This window comes from Pristiophorus japonicus, chromosome 2, assembly GCF_044704955.1.
Source record: "Pristiophorus japonicus isolate sPriJap1 chromosome 2, sPriJap1.hap1, whole genome shotgun sequence".
In the NCBI taxonomy this organism is placed as follows: domain Eukaryota; kingdom Metazoa; phylum Chordata; class Chondrichthyes; family Pristiophoridae; genus Pristiophorus; species Pristiophorus japonicus.
This window is the reverse complement of record NC_091978.1, coordinates 292,322,254-292,341,928: the sequence shown is the minus strand read 5'-3', so window position 1 is coordinate 292,341,928 and position 19,675 is coordinate 292,322,254. Positions and strand designations below refer to the sequence as shown.

The following is a 19,675-nucleotide window of genomic DNA, read 5'->3' as shown; positions in this document are numbered from 1 at the left end:
GAGGTCCACGCTGGTCATGAACCACATCTGTCAAGCTGAGGCAGGAGTTCAGTGGCCATTAACTGTTCAGCTGTTAAGTTGACAGGTTCAAATATAAAGTAAACACTCCCACCTTAACTTCCCTCAGCCTCAAGCTGTTCCTCATTGCATCTCCACAACAGATTCACCATGCTGCAAGTCTTTACACAAGTCTCCAACAAAGGCTGACTTCATTAGCTCTCTTACCATTGAAAGATCGCTTCTGTCATCTCTACTTCACCTACCATCTATTCAATCAACATAGGTGCCCTTTATACTCTCTCACCTTGGTCCTCAGAATCTGACCACGATCAACCCCAACACCAGCAGCACCAAGCACACCAGCAGCACCAACAACAGCACCAACCGTCTCCACAATCACTGATGCTGCACAGGACAGAGAGCATCAGCATCATTGCTACCAGGGATGGTCTCACCATTACCAGGTTTACTTCACTTGATGCTGTACTCCCTGTCTGCCACATGATGTACCAAGTTGGCACCACCCCACACCAATACCATAGAGCATCCCTACAATGCTCAAGCCATTCCTTTCATACTCATCAGCATTGCAGGGGGTACCGTTATGTATCACCATTCACTGCAACTCACTAACCACTTCCAAAGATGCACACAAATCTATCCAAGAATGCAAAGTGTTGAAAGTTTAAATGTTTGACACCACATTAACAAAAACATTACATGAATATTGCATAACACATCCTTTTGTGTTGTTAGTTGATATGATCGCACTAGGATGAGGGTGAGGGTGACTGTGAGTGGTAGCTAGTGAGATGAGGTTGTGATAATGTAGATAGAGAGGGATAAGTGGAGGTGCAAGGTAAGTTGGTGTGAGTAAGGATGTGCAGGAGTAGGAGAGGGAAGGCAGAGTGATGCGGATGTGATGAGAGGCACAGCAGGATGAGGTTGAGTGTGGCTTTGTACTAACATTTCGTGATCTACTGAGATCATTGAAGCGTTTGTGGCACTGCACCCAGGTCCCCCTGACAACATCCCTGCTTGTGCCCTCCTCTGCAATGTGCAACCAGGCTGTGTTGATCTCCTGGGGAGGTCTCTTCCACCCAATGGAAAGGAAGATGACCTCCCTGCGTGCTGTGATTCCCTCCATAAGCATATGAAGGGAGCCATGGGAGAGCCTGGGTGCAGCCCTGTGCCTTTGTGCAGTGTTTGCAGCACCTCGATGCTGCAGAACTCTGACAGCACAAATGTCAAAATAAATTTGGACATGGTTCCTTTAAGGAATCCGGCTGATGACGCATCCTCAAATTACATCACCAGACCTGCTTCCTCTAATTAGCCGGGAAACTCGGTGGGCAGGCTTAATAAACCCAATCAAGGGAAGATCATTTTACAGAGTGGGATGGAGCCAGCAGCGGGGTCGAGACCCGCCATCGACGTCAACAAAATCACGGCCAATGTCACCACTGCAAACTTCAACCGTGGTGCTGAGTTCAGCACTGGGTCCTAAGCACGACAGGTAAACCTTGTGTGCAAGCAGATTAATAGAGGCGCTTTCAGAACCTCTCAATGGGACGAACACATCTTTCAGCTATGTTTGCATTTAAACTTTGAAATAGTTTTTTTTGATTTTATTGAAAGAGTGGCAATATATGTTAAATGTTTTTAAGTTTGTAGGGAGTGCTGCTGGGCACTTGCAAAGCCTCAGATGGTAAAGGAAGGCTTTGGCGAAGACGAAAAATGCTACAAATACTCAGCAGGTCTGGCAACAACTGTGGAGAGAAAACAGTGTTCATGTCTCACGTCGAGATTCTGCCTGACCTGCTGAGTATTTTCAGCATTTTATGCTGTCATTTCAGCATTATAGAGGGAAGAGAACGACGCAAAAGAGGAGGAAGCCGAGGGGGCGGAAGCCAAAAAGGAGGGAGCAGAAGAGGAGGGAGCAGAAGGAAGGATGCAACCGGGATGGAATCATCTGCCTGCGGTCTCAGTGACCACAACCCCAATTCCCCTTTCAACATTAGTCCCACACCTTCCCTTTGTTACTGACCATCACAGCATGCTCTTGGCCACAGTGCTGAAATAAAAGCCACCACAAAGTAAACTTTGCAATCCAACTTTCTACATCTATCCATCCAACATGACATCAAAAAATCAACTCATCACCCTTAGTGACTGTCTTGTGTGTGTCTTTGTGGGGGGAGGGGGTGGGAGGGCATTGTGCATTGGGCAGTGTGTGGGGTTAATGATATAGTTGGTAGGAGACCTTGACCACTTGTCTGACGTCATGAAGCTTCTTTGGATACTGGAGCCAGATCACGGGGGTGACACTACCGGCAGTCCCACATCATACTTTCGGACGTGCATCCTGGTCCCTATGGGTAAAGGACCTCTCTTGCACTGTTATCCCCCTGCACAAAGCTGAAGTGCTACATGCGAGACTCTGGGTGCACCTTCCCTGGCTTGCTGAGCCATTTTTTTTAGTGCTGAAGCACTTTTCACATTTTTTGAGGTTTGGAAGCTTTAAGTGCTGAAGAATCCCATTTGGGACTTCTTTTTAGTGGTAAATATTTTATTGAAAGGCAGTAAGGGCTGAAATGCCTGCATTTCTTCACTGCATTGTAATTTTTATTAGTTCTGAATGCATTGCCCCTTTAATTCATAGCCCCTTTAATTGTCCACAATGCCTTGCGAACTCCATAGCCTCGCTCCCAAAGGCTGTAAGAAGCTGTAACGCCAACTGTGGATGGGATCATTGGGTCGGAGGCCTCCATTAATGCGACCAGGACAGTAAGTTTGAGCTGTGCTGCGCTGCTCTTCACATCGCCAACCCCCAGCGTAATTTTTCAACAGTAGTGCTGTCGCTAGTTTCAGCAGCTGTTAACTCGAGTTGCCGGTGACACCGGCAATTCTCTTCGCGCACACTAATTTTTCCCCTTTGGGCTTTTCAGCCTGGAAAGGAGGCGTCGCATAAGGTGAGCTTATAGAGTTATAGAAAACAGTAAAAGGTAATATGAATGCTACTTTAAAATAATCAATCAAAGTAGTGCAAGAGGGCACAGATGCAAACTGGTAAAATGTAACTTTTACATAGAAACATAGAAAATAGGTGCAGGTGTAGGCCATTCGGCCCTTCGAGACTGCACCGCAATTCAATTAGTTCATGGCTGAACATGTAACTTCAGTACCCCATTCCTGCTTTCTCACCATACCCCTTGATCCCCCTAGTAGCAAGGACTACATCTAACTCCTTTTTGAATATATTTAGTGAATTGGCCTCAACAACTTTCTGTGGTAGAGAATTCCACAGGTTCACCACTCTCTGGGTGGAGAAGTTTCTCCTCATCTCGGTCCTAAATGGCTTACCCCTTATCCTTAGACTGTGACCCCTGGTTCTGGACTTCCCCAACATTGGGAACATTCTTCCTGCATCTAACCTGTCTAATATCAAGAAGTTCTTCACACAGAGAGTGATCAGCACTTAGGCTGCTGGGTAGAGTGGTGGAGATGAAAACCCTGGAATCATTTAAGGAACAACTAGATTCTGCAATGAGAGCATGTAGGGTTCTGGATGGATGAATTCATCCATAAGTATCTTGTGATCTTATTAGCTTTGTTGATAATAGCTTCACACTGATTGTAAATGCTCAGTAAATGAGCAATAATGACATGTAAAATCTTTTCCGACTCTGCATTGTATGTGATTCCCTCTCTACTAGAGACTATAAATCCTACCCCATTATAATGTGCTTATGGTATAGTTATGAGAGACCGCATTATCCTGCTTTGACTGGGATCCCCAGTCATGGGGCGAGGAAATGTCTTTATTCTACAGAATATTCATTGCATTTGGTATTTTAATCCCTTTTACAAATTGCATCAGCTCTCAGCTCACGAAGGGAGTCTCATTGACAACAAAGCTTTTTAAAAAGGATGTACTTATTTGTACTGCAAAAATGGCCACCATGCTCCACCCTTTGTTTATAATTGGCCCCTTGGAAGATAAGCCACACCCTGAAGTTTCACAGGAATATGTAACTGGAATCGGTCATCCCAAGGTCTCACTGACTTTGCAAATTGTAACTCAATCCACTTTGACTTCCTGAAGTGACAGAGGACAGAGCTCCCTAGAAGACAGCAAGGGCCAGCCAAAGTGCCTTACCCCAGTCCAAGTGTATGCCTCCCCCAGCCAAAGTGCCTTACCCCAGTCCAAGTGTATGCCTCCCCCAGCCAAAGTGCCTTACCCCAGTCCAAGTACATGCCTCCCCCAGCCAATGTGCCTTACCCCAGTGCAAGTGCATCCTCTACCCCGCCCCCCACCATAGATGGGGCAGGCATTGTGTACGGATTGTTAACAGGTTTATTGGGTATGGTGAATAGTGACAGTGTCATGACTTCTGGATATCATCCACTCCAATGATATCCCTTGTAGGGGGATGGAAGGAAGAACGTGATCTGTCTTCCCTGAGTTCCCTCTCTCCCCTCCCCCCTCCCTTCAACCCGTGTCTTTTCTTCCACTCCCAGTCTCTCTCTCTCTCTCCCGGCCTCTGTGTCTCTCCCCCCATCCGTGTCTCTTCCACTGACCCCCCCCCTCCCTGCCGCCCCAGCCTCTCTCTCTCCTCTCTCCTTTCTCCTCTCTCTTCTCTCTTCTCTCTCCTCTCCTCTCTCCTCTCTCCTCACTCTCTCTCTCTCTCTCTCGGCCCCCCTGCCTCTTCCCTGCTCACCGCTGCCCACGCCCGCCGCTGTCGGCCCCAGGCCGGCCACTCTCGAGGGGGGTTGGAGTCGGAGTCGGAGTCGGGGCCTGAGCGGGAGAAGGAAGTCGGGGCCTCAAGTCCTGCTTCTTGGCATCATGTGAAGGGAATGATTCGGGCCGGGATGGGGGAGGGCGGGTGCGGAGCTTGAAAGGGGGCGGGGTTTTGTCAAAAAAGGTGTAGTACAAATAGTTGCACTGTTTTAAAAATCAATTACAAAGAATTATGATTAACATTAACAGCCTTCTGTTCTCGATTTCAGTTGATTTTATTTAAAAAGCAAAGGATGATAATGTTATTGGGCATCGTCCTAGAAACTGTAGATCATTTTGGCCCTGATAATTCTGTGCAGTACCTACTTTTTGTACAAGGTGATCTCCAACCCAGCCAGAAACAGGCCCAGCTCTTGCTTGAAGGAATAAGAATGAACATTCTTAGTACCAGCCTATTACAAAGAAGTTACTAACAGTAACAGTGATGACGTGGAGCTTGGTAATCTACAGAGATAGGTTCCTAATAATAATAATAATAACTGTTATTTATATAGCGCCTTTAACGTAGTAAAATGTCCCAAGGCGCTTCACAGCAGTGTTATAAGACAAAACAGATAAATTTGACACCGAGCCACAAAAGAAGAAATTAAGGCAGATGACCAAAAGCTTGGTGAAAGAGGTAGATTTTAAGGAGCATATAAAGGAGGAAAGACAGGTAGAGAGGCGGAGAGGTTTAGGGAGGGAGTTCCAGAGTTTAGGGCCTAAACGTTTGAAGGCACAGCCACCGATGGTTGAGCAGTTATAATGAAGGTGTTCAAGAAGGCAGAATTTGAGGAGCGCAGACATCTTGTGGGGTTGTGAGGCTGAAAAAGATTAGAGATAGGGAGGGGCAAGGCCATGGAGTGATTTGCAAACAAGGATGAGAATTTTGAAATCGAGGCATGGTTTAATCGGGAGCCAATGTAGGTCAGAAAGCACAGGGGTGATGGGTGAGCGTGACTTGGTGCAAGTTAGGACACGGGCTGCTGAGTTTTGGATGACCTCAAGTTTACGTAGTGTAGAATGTGGGAGGCCATTCAGCAGTGAGTTGGAGTAGTCAAGTCTAGAGGTAACAAAGGCATGAATAAGGGTTTCAGCAGCAGAAGAGCTGAGGCAGGGCAGAGACAGGCAATGTTACGGAGATGGAAACAGGCGGTTTTAGTTATGCCGCAAATATGTGGCCGGAAACTCATTTCAGGGTCAAATATGACGCCTAGGTTGTGAACAGTCTGGTTCACCCTCAGATTGATGCTAGGAAGAGGGATGGAGTCAGTGGTTAGGGATCGCAGTTTGTGGCAGGAACCAAAGACAATGGCTTCGGTCTTCCCAATATTTAATTGGAGAAAATTTCTGCTCATCCAGTACTGAATGTAGGACAAGCAATCCGACAATTTAGATACCAAGCAGGGGTCGAGAGAAGTGGTGGAGAGGTAGAGCTGGGTGTCGTCAGCGTACATGTGGAAACTGACTCTGTGCTTTCAGATGATATCGCCAAGGGGCAGCATATAGACGAGAAATAAGAGGGGGGCCAAGAACAGATCCTTGCGGGACACCAGAGGTAATGATGTGGGAGTGGGAACGGAAGCCATTGCTGGAGATTTTCTGGCTACGATTAGACAGATAAGAATGGAACCAGGCGAGTGCAGTCCCATCCAGCTGGACGATGGTGGAGAGGCGTTGGAGGAGGATGGAGTGGTCAACTGTGTCAAAGGCTGCAGACAGGTCGAGAAGGACAAGGAGAGATAGTTTACCTTTGTAACAGTCACAAAGGAAAACCAGATTGAAGGCATTCAAAGATTGAATTCATGGAAAGATGGTCACGGATTTGTGAGGCGACAACACGTTCAAGTACTTTGGACAGGAAAGGGAGGTTGGAGATGGGGTGATAGCTAGCAAGCAAAGTGGGGTCAAGGGTTGTTTTTTTGAGGAGAGGGGTGATGACAGCAGATTTGAAGGAGAGTGGAACAGTACCTGAGGAGAGAGAACCGTTAACAATGTCGGCTAACATGGGAGCCAAAAAAGGAAGTTGTGTGGTCAGCAGTTTAGTGGGAATCGGGTCAAGGGAGCAGGAAGTGGGTCTCATGGACAAGATGAGCTTGGAGAGGTCAAGAGGGGATAATGCAGAAGATAAGGCAGGCATGTCAGAAGCATTGTCTGTAACAATGACAACAAATCGGTTACATTCAATTTTGAATGCAGGAGCTACATTGACTGATAGTTGATGCTGAAGCAATGCTAGAACAATAACTGTATGAATATTTATGCTACTTCAATTTACTCATACAATCTGACTCAGTAACCCAACTCAATGATGTTATCAGCTCTCTGTGGTTAAATAAACATTTTTAAAAGTTAAGTGACCTGGATAGCAGATGAGCATGTTAATTATAATTCTTCAAACAATTTGTTCATTAAAACTGGTTCATTAAAATAAGAACATAAGAAATAGGAACAGGAGTCGGCCATACGGCCCCTCGAGCCTGCTCCGCCATTCAATAAGATTTTGGCTGATCTGATCATGGACTCAGCTCCACTTCCCTGCCCGCTCCCCATAACCCCTTATCCCCTTATCGTTTAAGAAACTGTCTATTTCTGTCTTAAATTTATTCAATGTCCCAGCTTCCACAGCTCTCCAAGGCAGCGAATTCCACAGATTTACAATCCTCTGAGAGAAGACATTTCTCATCTCTGTTTCAAATGGGCAGCTCCTTATGCTAAGATCATGCCCTCTAGTTCTAGTCTCCCCCATCAGTGAAAACATCCTCTCTGCATCCACCCTGTCAAGCCCCCCTCATAATCATATACATTTCAATAAGGTCACCTCTCATTCTTCTGAATTCCAATGAGTAGAGGCCCAACCTACTCAACCTTTCCTCATAAGTCAACCCCCTCATCCACGGAATCAACCTAGTGAACCTTCTCTGAACTGCCTCAAAGCAACTATATCCTTTCGTAAATATGGAAACCAAAACTGCACGCAGTATTCCAGGTGTGGCCTCACCAATACCTTTATAAAGCAGTAGCAAGACTTCCCTGTTTTCAAACTCCATTCCCTTCGCAATAAGAGCCAAGATACCATTGGCCTTCCTGATCACTTGCTGTACCTGCATACAGTCCTCTTGTGTTTCATGCACAAGTACCCCCTGGTCCCGCTGTACTGCGGTACTTTGCAATCTTTCTCCATTTAAATAATAACTTGCTCTTTATTTTCTGCCAAAGTGCATGACCTCACACTTTCTGACATTATACTCCATCTGTCAAATTTTTGCCCACTCACTTAGCCTGTCTATGTCCTGTTGCAGATTTTTTGTGTCCTCACACATTGCTTTTCCTCCCATCTTTGTATCATTAGCAAACTTGGCTACGTTACACTCAGTCCCTTCTTCCAAGTCATTAATATAGATTATAAATAGTTGGGGTCCCAGCACTGATCCCTGCGGCACCCCACTAGTTACTGATTGCCAACCCGAGAATGAACCATTTATCCCGACTCTCTCTTCTCTATTAGTTAGCCAATCCTCTATCCATGCTAATATATTACCTCCCACCCGGTGAACTTTTATCTTGTGCAGTAATCTTTTATGTGGCACCTTGTCAAATGCCTTCTGGAAGTCCAAATACATCACATCCACTGGTTCCCCTTTATCCACCCCTGTTTTTTTTAAATGACAGCAAAGAATGACTAAGAAAGCAATAAAGGAAAGATAGATTACAAAAGTAAACTTGCACAAAACATAAAAACAGATAGTAAAAGCTTTTCCCGATATATAAAACGGAAAAGAGTGACTAAAGTAAATGTTGGTCCCTTAGAAGATGAGAAGGGGGATTTAATAATGGGAAATGTGGAAATGACTGAGACCTTAAACAATTATTTTGCTTCTGTCTTCACAGTGGAAGACACAAAAACCATGCCATAAATTGCTGGTAATGGGAATGTGGGAAGGGAGGACCTTGAGATAATCACTATGACTAGTGGGGTAGTGCTGGACAGGCTAATGGGACTCAAGGTAGACAAGTCCCCTGGTCCTGATGAAATGCATCCCAGGGTGTTAAAAGAGATGGTGGAAGTTATAGCAGATGCATTCGTTATAATCTAGCAAAATTCTCTGGACTCTGGGGAGGTACCAGCAGATTGGAAAGCAGCTAATGTAACGCCCCTGTTTAAAAAAGTGGGCAGACAAAAGGCAGGTAACTATAGGCCGGTTAGTTTAACATCTGTAGTGGGGAAAATGCTTGAAGCTATCATTAAGGAAGAAATAGAGGGACATCTAGATAGGAATAGTGCAATCAAGCAGACGCAGCATGGATTCATGAAGGGGAAATCATGTTTAACTAATTTACTGGAATTCTTTGAGGATATAATGAGCATGGTGGATAGAGGTGTACTGATGGATGTGGTGTATTTAGATTTCCAAAAGGCATTCGATAAGGTGCCACACAAAAGGTTACTGCAGAAGATAAAGGTACGCGGAGTCAGAGGAAATGTATCAGCATGGATCGAGAATTGGCTGGCTAACAGAAAGCAGAGAGTCGGGATAAATGGGTCCTTTTCGGGTTGGAACTCGATGGTTAGTGGTGTGCCACAGGGATCGGTGCTGGGACCACAACTGTTTACAATATACATAGATGACCTGGAAGAGGGGACAGTGTGTAGTTTAACAACATTTTCAGATGACACAAAGATTAGTGGGAAAGCGAGTTGTGTAGATGACACAGAGAGGCTGCAAAGAGATTTAGATAGGTTAAGCGAATGGGCTAAGGTTTGGCAGATGGAATACAATGCCGGAAAATGTGAGGTCATCCACCTTGGAAAAAAAAACAGTAAAAGGGAATATTATTTGAATGGGGAGAAATTACAACATGCTGCGGTGCAGAGGGACCTGGGGGTCCTTGTGCATGAAACTCTTTTAGAGTCTACCTGCGAAAACATAAACATTAAACTGTGCCACCCGACCTGGGTGACACACCAGACATTTACAAGGCCCTTTTTTCCTTTTTTTTGGGTTTTTTTTTTTGTGTTTTTTGTTTTTTTTTTGTTTTTTTTGGGCACTAAAATCACAATTTCTCCGGTGCCCCCTATAAAAGGGAAGGGGGACACTAAAAGCACCGGCAATTAAAACAAATTAAACTTTAAAACGTAAAATCAAATTAAAATTTGGTTGCCGGGCGTGATGATGCACTCCAGTCCCTCCGGTGCCCACCTCTCGCGGAAGGCCGCGAGCGTACCGGTGGACACCGCGTGCTCCATCTCCAAGGACACCCTGGACCGGATGTAAGAGCGGAAGAGAGGCAGGCAGTCAGGTTGAACGACCCCCTCGACCGCCCGCTGCCTGGACCGGCTGATGGCACCCTTGGCCGTGCCCAGGAGCAGTCCTACGAGGAGGCCTTCGGACCTACCCGCTCCCCTCCGCACAGGGTGCCCAAAGATCAGGAGAGTGGGACTGAAGTGCAGCCAGAATTTCAGGAGCAGCCCCTTCAAATAGTGGAACAGGGGCTGCAACCTCGTGCATTCAATAAAAACATGGAACACGGACTCCTCCAGACCGCAGAAATTGCAGGCGGCCTGGGAGTCCGCCCAAAAAGCTAGTTTTCAGGTGCAGCAGGTAATCAGGAAGGCAAATGGAATGTTGGAGTACAAAAGCAGGGAGGTCCTGCTGCAACTGTATAGGGTATTGGTGAGGCCGCATCTGGAGTACTGCGTGCAGTTTTGGTCACCTTACTTAAGGAAGGATATACTAGCTTTGGAAGGGGTACAGAGACGATTCACTAGGCTGATTCCGGAGATGAGGGGGTTACCTTATGATAGATTGAGTAGACTGGGTCTTTACTCGTTGGAGTTCAGAAGGATGAGGGTGATCTTATAGAAACATTTAAAATGATGAAAAGGATAGACAAGATAGAGGTAGAGAGGTTGTTTCCACTGGTCGGGGAAACTAGAACTAGGGGGCACAGCCTCAAAATACGGGGGAGCCAATTTAAAACCGAGTTGAGAAGGAATTTCTTCTCCCAGAGGGTTGTGAATCTGTGGAATTCTCTGCCCAAGGAAGCAGTTGAGGCTAGCTCATTGAATGTATTCAAATCACAGATAGATAGATTTTTAACCAATAAGAGAATTAAGGGTTATGGGGAGCGGGCAGGTAAGTGGAGCTGAGTCCATGGCCAGATCAGCCATGATCTTGTTGGGTGGCGGAGCAGGCTCGAGGTGTTAGATGGCCTACTCCTGTTCCTAATTCTTATGTTCTTATGTTCGTTACATCCTCAAAGAACTCCAGCAAATTTGTCAAACATAACTTCCCCTTTATAAATCCATGCTGTTTCTGCCTTTTTGCTTTTCCAAAAGTCCTGCTAGTGCTTCTTTAATAATGGACTTCAACATTTTCCCAACCACAGATGTTAGGCTAACTGGTCTATAGTTTCCTGCTTTTTGTCTACCTTGATCAATCGCCACACCTCCGCCACGTCCTTCCCGCTCCTCTGCTGTACTAGGCCCTGCCGATGCTCCTGCCCATGCTCCAAACAGTGACCTGGATCCTGGTAAAGTCACCCAATCTCGAAGCCATCGCACACTTGGAGCAACTCGCGCTGGAAGTTGTAGTGGCATGCTCCAGCTCTTTCCGAAGCCCTGACCTGCAGAGGTGTCCTCACACAGGTCAGGGTGGCCCATGATGTTCCAGGGCCCGTCGCTCCAGCTCTTTCCGAAGCCCTGACCTGCAGAGGTGTCCTCACACAGGTCAGGGTGGCACACGATGTTTTGTACTGATGTTAATTCATCTCCCTTCTCGCTGCTGAACTTAATAATAATCTCAAATTAACAATCACTGTTTGTTTAAACAATTGTATTTTAAAAAATTCAATAAAAAGAGTAAACATAAGAATTATAAAACTAATGATTATTGGTAACTTTTTTTCCAAACATGTCTTGAACATAACCTTACAGCATCAAGATTTATACCAAGCTACAAGGTTCATGTTTGACTTTGTCTGTACTGAGTGTGCCAGGGCTGGGTCACCCACTCTGGATGAATTTGATAATCATAGGTATCTGGTTTGGGAGTCACCTTCCACACACAGGCATTGTCAGTAAACTGGAAATGAGGACCTTGCATTTGCACATATCGAAGATTACTGGAGAGAGTTTTCAGTCATCGATCCACTGCCATGGTTTCGGCAAATGAAAGAAAAGTTTTCGACAAGATTTAAGGAAATCCATTACATTGATGTAAGAATCGTTTAGTAAGGCACTTCTGTTTCATTACAAACATAAAAGGGTTTCACTTAAAATACCAACCTTTGAGTGTTCTGGTAAAATTACTGCACCATTTTGTTCAAGTTGGCCCTAGTGCCGTTCATAGTGGTGTCTAATATTAAACTGATGATATATTATGTTTTCTTATTTTCTAAGCCACTATAATAATATCATATAGGCACCGTCATCTCCAATACTACTTAAACTCTTAACAAGTCTGAGTGAAACAAAGGCCTAAGTTGACAAACACTTCATTTTAGGGGTTTTTACATCCTGAAAGTGCGACCCTGTCACACAGCCGGCCTCTCTGCATTGGCTGGCTTAGGAAATATAAATACATCGGGGTATGAAGTTGCCTTACGCAGTAATACAAAATGCTCGATAGCCAATCAGCAGTCCTTTTAACACTCAGCCCGATTTTCTTTTTCACAGGAAAAGAATATTGAGCGAAGTGAACAACAGCTTATATTTATATAGTGCCTTTAACAGAGTAAAACGTCCCAAGATGCTTCACAGGAGCGTAATTCAACAAAATTTGACACTGAGCCACGTAAGGAGATATTAGTACAGGTGACCAAAGAGATAAGTTTCAATAAGCGACGTAAAGCAGGAGAGAAAGGCAGAGAGGTTTAGGGAGGCGATTTCAGAGCTTTTGGCCTCAGCAGCTGAAGGCATGGTTGCCAATAGTGGAGCGATAAAAATCGGGGTGCGCAAGAGGCCAGAATTGGAGGAGCGCAGAAATCTCGGAGGGTTGTAGGGCTGGAGGAGGTTACAGAGATATGGAGGAGCAAGATCATGGAGGGATTTGAAAACAAGGATGAGAATTTTTGAATCACCGCATTGCCGGACCAGGAGCCAATGGGTGAACAGATCTTGGTGCGAGTTAGGATATGTGCAGCAGAGCTTTACGTGAGCTCAAGTTTACAGAGGGTGCAGGATTGGAGGCCAACCAGGAGACCATTGGAATAGACTAATCTAGAGATAAAAAAGGCATGGATGAGGGTTTTAGCAGCAGATGAGTTGGAGGAGGGGTGAAGACGGGCAGGTGTTATGAAGATGGAAGTAGGTACTCTTATTGATGGAGTGGATATGGGGTCGGAAGCTCCCCACGGGGTCAAATTAAGACGTCAAAGTTGCAAACAGTTTGGTTCAGCCTCAGATGGTGGCCCGGGGAGAGGGATGGAGTTGGTGGTGAGCAAACGGAGTTTGTGGCTGGGACAGAAGACAATGGCTTCAGACTCCTCAGTACTGGGTGTTGAACAAGCAACATGACAATCCAAGATAGTGCAAGGATCAGGAGAGGTGGTGATGAGGTATAGCTGGGTGTTGTCTGCGTACATATAGAACTTGATGTGTTTTTGTTTGATATCACAGAGGGGAAATAGGAGAGGGGCCAAGGATAGATTCTTGGAGGTTTCCAAAAGTAACAGTGTGGGAGATGAGAAGAGAAGCCATTGCAGGTGATTCTCTAGCTATGACTGGATAGATGGGAAATGAACTATGTAAGGTGTCCCACGATGCTGGTGATGAAAGGGAGACATTGCAGGAGGGTGGTGTGGTCAACCATGTCAAAGGCTGCAGACAGGTTGAGAAGGATGTGTAAGGATAGTTTCCCATAGTCACAGTCAAATAAGATGTAATTTGTGACTTTGGTAAGGGCCGTTTCAGTGCTGTGGCAGAGACGGAAACCTGATTGGAGGGGTTCAAACATGAGGCTAGACTTTCCACTAGGTAGTTAAGGCCCCCAAAAATGGGCCTTGTTCCAGCGATGTGGGACGTATCGTCCGTGCTTATCGCCGGCACAAGTCCCATTTTTTTTTGGCGATTTTCCACTCGGCCTTACCCCGACGATGTCAAATGCACAATCTGATTTTTTGGCGATCTCACGATCGGCCAAAGAAAACAGAAGTGAATGGAAAAAAAAAGCTTCCCTAGCAACGCTATACTGCGCATGTGTAGCTTGATCTTTTTTTTAGGTTGATTTTCTTTGCTACGTTTTGAGAGATCAGGGGTCATCACACATGCTCAGAAGCTCTGTGAGGGTCAGGGAGAGAGAGGACAAAGGAGAAAAGAGAAAGGAGAAAGGAGTTTCTGGATTGTTTGAATTTATCTGATAATATTACACATATTTCGAATTATTTTTGTATTTTAACAAATTTTAAATACTGTTAAGTGCAGTGATAATACTACTTAGAATTTAATTTAAAAATTTACCATCAGCATTTTATTCTTTGAAAATGGAGGGACCAATGGAAAGGTGAAGGGCCAATCCCTACAGCGAGGAGGCCAATGAGGCCCCTGTGAATATAGTCAGCATGAGGTGGGAGGATCTGACACAGGGTGGGCATGGGAAACCTCCATTCCATGCATATCGGAGGATTTGGGCAGAGATTGCCGACGTGGTTACGTCGGCATCAAATGAAGCGCGGACAGTGCCCGCAAAAGTTGGAACAGCCGACTGGCAGCTGCCAGAGTAAGTTGAAATTTATATTTGAAATCATCCATATATATTATTTAATGATGTATGAAAATTGTAACTAGAATCTGCAATGTTATTTCATAATTTTTAAACATAACTAAGTTATGAATAAATTTATGCACCCCAGCATAAAGTTGAATGTTATAGTAGGAAATATTTTTTATTCCTGTGCAATGTAATGCAAATTTGTAATTGAACATTTAAATCTCTCAGTCTTAAATGTTTATTGCCAAATCCATTTGCTTATGCCGTGCAATGTTATCTTATCATTTACAGAAGAAGATATCTATCAACCACCGCGAACAACGCAGGATGGGTGTGGGCTCTGCCATGCTCCAGTCTTTAAGTGCTTACGAGGAGCTTGCGGTGGCCTTGGTGGGGCCAGAAATCCATTCGGTCACAACCCGTGGTGTGGCCGAACCCACCCTTGAGTCACGTGAGTAATGAGAACTGTGCATTGTGCAATGTGTGAATCAATAGTAAATACTACATATATCTTAGTTACGCATGCAAATATAATGTAATTTGATATATCATTGAGATGTACTATTGATCTTCGAATGAGGTCATGTTAGGCCTGGTGATCGCTTGTGCAAAGGGGTAATGGAAAGTATTGTAATGTTTTGAGTTCTTGAAAAATTGAGATGCATTGATTTGAATTGTTAAACATTGTTTATAAATTTCATTTGTCTTTCAAAGGTAAACAAGTGTCCGTGGAGTGTGCAAAGTCCTTACTCAATGGCACAAAACCCACACGAGGCACATTCTATGGACAAGGTCACTCTATGACCTGAACCGTTATTCACAGGACCAAGAAGTGATGACCCTGCATGGGACCTTTATGGATGACCAGGTAAGGAGTGTCTCCCACAAGTTCACCCCCTGTGGTTAAGGTGTGCATTGCTTAAGTATATACAGTATTGCAGTGGTGTTCCATAGAGGTTACATACATGACATCATCTCTCTCCCCAAAGTCTTACTGGGATCATAGGTTAAGTCTTTCAGGTGGTCTACGCTGCCTCGTGGAGCACCGCAGTTGGGGCTCTGGTTGTTGAACCTTGGTGTGAGTGTCTGTCACCTGTGATGATTCCGGGCTGACCGCCGGGACTGTGCATGCTGCTGAATGTTCTTGTTGCTCGTTCACTGGCGGTGGTGTGAGCACCATCTTATGATCTTCCTCGGGTTCCTCAGTGTCTATGCTGAACCTATTTTCTACTTGGTCCAGATGCTTCCAGCATATCTGCCCATTGTTAAGATTAACCACGATGACCCTGTTCCCCTCTTTGTCTATTACAGTACCCTCAAGCCATTTGGGCCCCACTGCGTGATTGAGGACAAATACGAGGTCATTTATTTCTATACATCTCCCCTTGAGTTACGGTCATGGTACTCATTTTGGGACTGGCGCTTGCCCTCAATTATGTCGGTCAGGACTGGGTGAATGAGGGACAACCGAGTTTTGAGTATTCGTTTCATAAGTAGCTCAGCGAGCGGGACCCCCGTGAGCGAGTGCGGTCGGGACCTATAGGCCAGCAGGAGGCGGGATAGGCGGCATTGAAGGGAGGGTCCTTGAATCCTGAGCATACCTTGCTTAATGATTTGGACCGCACGTTCCACCTGGCCATTGGAGGTCGGCTTGAATGTTGCTGTCCTGACATGGTTGATGCCATTGCCCGACATGAACTCCCGGAATTTGTAGCTCGTGAAACATGGGCCATTATTGCTAACAAGGATGACCGGCAAGCCGTGGGTTGCAAAGACCGCACATAGACTCTCCACAGTGGTGGATGTCGTGCACGAATTCAAAATGATGCACTCGATCCATTTCAAGTACGCATCTACCACAATGAACGGGCCCGCGTGGTCTACATGAATACGTGACCATGGCCTAGTGGGCCAGGGCCACGGGCTGAGCGGGGCCTCCCTGGGGGCATTACCGGTGAGATGATGCCCTCACTTTGTAGCCGGTCTAGCTCGATCTCTACCCTTTCTCTCATCATGTACGGTACTGCTCTCGCCTTGTGATGGATGTGTCTCGCCCCCGGAATTAGGTGGATCTGCACTTTTGCTCCTTGGAATTTCCCGATGCCTGGTTCGAACAGCGAAGGAAATTTGTTTAAGACCTGTGCACATGAAGTGTCGTCAGCGGGCGATAGCGCTCGGATGTCATCCCAGTTCCAGTGTATCTTTCCCAGCCAGCTCCTGCCGAGCAGTGTGGGACCATCGCCCGGTACCACCCAGAGTGGTAGCTTGTGCACCGCTCCATCGTAGGAGACCTTTACGGTAGTGCTGCCGATTACCGGAATCAGTTCTTTCATATAAGTTCTTAGTTTTGTGCGAATTGGAGTCCTTGAGGCCTTGTTGCACCACAACCTTTCGAAAGTCTTTTTGCCCATGATGGACTGGCTCGCGCCCGTGTCCAGCTCCATTGACACCGGGAGTCCATTTAGTTCAACATTCAGCATTATCGGGGGACAATTCATGGTGAATGTGTGCACCCCATCTCTCTGTCAGAGGTTCAGTTTCGTCGTGATCCTCCGTGGATCTGTCCTCCTCTGCAATATGGTGGTTTGCAGGTTTAGCAAGCCTAGCAGCTCGCCTGCACACTCGTTGGAGGTGTCCCATTGTTCCACAGCCCTTGCAAATGTATCCTTTGAATCTGCATGAATGGAAATGATGATCACCCCCGCGGCGCCAACAAGGTGTTAATGGCCCTGCATTCATCACCCTTGATGGTGGACTCTAAGACATCTGCAGATGTGTAGCTGCAGGTATGTGTGACCTGCCTTGTCCGTTACGATTCGAAAACAACATCACTTTGTTCACGGTACTTGTAGCAGCACTTGTGTGCTGAGAGATTTGCTTAGTATTGTCACTGGTTGCAATGAACACCTGGGCTATCGCTATGGCCTTACTCAAGGTTGGGGTCTCTACAGTCAAAAGTTTGCGAAGTATGGTTTCGTGGCCAATGCCAAACACGAAAAAGTCTCTGAGCATGTGCTCCAAATGTCCTTCAAATTCGCAATGTCCTGCAAGGCGTCTTAGCTCGGCGACATAACTCACCACGGTGCAGGCTAGAAGGGCCGAATGGCCTACTCCTGCACCTATTTTCTATGTTTCTATGTTTCTATGTTTCCTGGCCTTCAGATCTTTTGTAGGTGTAAAACCGGTATCTCGCCATCAGAACGCTTTCCTTTGGGTTAAAATGTTCTCGGACCAGTGTGCACAAATCGTCGTATGATTTCTCCGTGGGTTTCGCTGGAGTGAGCAGATTCTTCATAAGGCCATACATTGGTGCCACACAGACGGTGAGGGGGATCGCTCTATGTTTGGCAGCACTCTCTTCCCCATCTAGCTCATTGGCCATGAAGTATTGGTCGAGTAGCTCCACAAAAGATTCCCAATCATCTCCCTCTGAGAATTTCTCCAGGATGCCCACTGTTCTCTGCATCTTTGGGTTTGCTATCTGTATCTCGTCGCCAGTTGTAGTGTATGGAGAAAGAGTCATACTGAATACTGTGAGCTCAAAGTAAAGTGTGACCTTAGTCTTTTATTGCAGGTCTCCAGAATGCCTCTCCGACCTGTGAAGCATTCTTAAATACCTGCGCTCCCAAGGGATTATGAGATCCCTTGGGACTCCGGCGAATGAGCCCTCTGGTGGCTGTACAGAGTATATACAAGTCCAGATACATAACAAGCATTTTCAGACAAATTCAAATAAGATTGCTTTTCCAAGTACCTTCGTTGGCTGTATGGTCTCCTCCTCTGTCTTCATCTCCATCTACGCATTTTTCTGCCACCTCTTCAATTGATCCTTTCAGTAACCAGTGTGTGAGCAGTTGCAATTAAAGGCAGTGAAAGCATAGGCCCCATAATCACTATCGATAATTACTTTCACTAATTTTAATAATCTCTCTACTCTATACTCTCTAATCACTGTACTCTGTACTCTCTACGCTGTATACCAGTCAGTTTGATTGGCCCCAACAATATCAGTAAATATCTTCACTATGTAAAAGCTATTTACAAAATAATTTCAATATATAAAAGCTATTTATAAAAGCTATAACTTGTTGATACCTATTTATAGTCCCTGTTCCAATATTCTGAGTACAATTATCTTTAAATTAACTCTCTAAATAACTCACAACTAATCCTCCACCCTTCCTCTGAAGTTCAAAATGGCGTCCATAGTGTCCATTTCCTTCTCTTAGGCCCAGTAAAAGCAACTATTTCTCAGCACTCTTTTGGGCCTTGCATCGGCCCAGCGAAGTGCATGCTAGGTGCTGAAACTTGGGATGGGCCTTGTGTGGGCGATCATAGAAAATAGGTGCAGGAGTAGGCCATTCGGCCCTTCAAGACCACCATTTGGGCGATCATCTTGCTGATCAAACTTAGGCACCTGTTTGTCCGGCAATGTTTTGGGCCTAGTTTTCACTTTTTGCTCAAAATGGGTGATAGAGGTCCGTTTTCGGCGATAGATGGGCCATGTGAAGTGGAAAGTCTAGCCCATGGAGTTGTTCAAACATGGAGGTGCGGGAAAGTTGGGCACGGATTTGGGAGGCAACAACACAATCAAGGACTTTAGAGAGGATATGAAGGTTGGAGCTGGGGCAGTAGTTTGCAAGGACAGAGGGTTCAAGGGTGGGTATTTTTGAGGAAGGGGAGGGGGACAGTACCAAAGGAGAGGGATCTGTCAACAATATCAGCTAACATGGGGGGCAGCAAAGGAAGTTGGGTGATCAGCAATTTGATGGGAATAGGGTCGAGGGAGCTGGAGGTATCTCTCATGAATACGATGAGAGAGGGCATGAGGAGAGATAGGAGATAAACTAGAGAAAGTTGTGAGTTCAGGGCTAGGGCAGCGGGAAACTTTAGAAGTTTGGCTGGGTGGGCTAGAAGAAGGGACGGAAGCGGAAGGGGCAGCTGAATGGATGTTCTCAATCCTAGTGTCAAAGATGTCCATAAGCTCTTCACATTTGTTGTTGGAGCTGAAGGAGAGAGGGGTTTAAGAAAAAGGTTTGTACTGGAGAAGTGAAGCCAGGTGTTATCTTTGCATTCCAGAATTATCCTGGAATAGTGAGTAGTTTTGTTATTGCCCATTTTATACCAGTGCACAAGTCAACTGACTCATGTTGTTCCTGTAGCCATGGAGACCCACTTTTTTTAA

At 45.6% G+C, this 19,675-nt stretch overlaps 1 pseudogene; it reads right to left on the bottom strand.

The window, feature by feature from the left end:
* LOC139230658 (sulfate transporter-like) overlaps positions 1-18,286 on the bottom strand; it is a 43,852-nt pseudogene extending 25,566 nt beyond the window's left edge.
* Between the last annotated feature and the right edge of the window lie 1,389 nt (positions 18,287-19,675).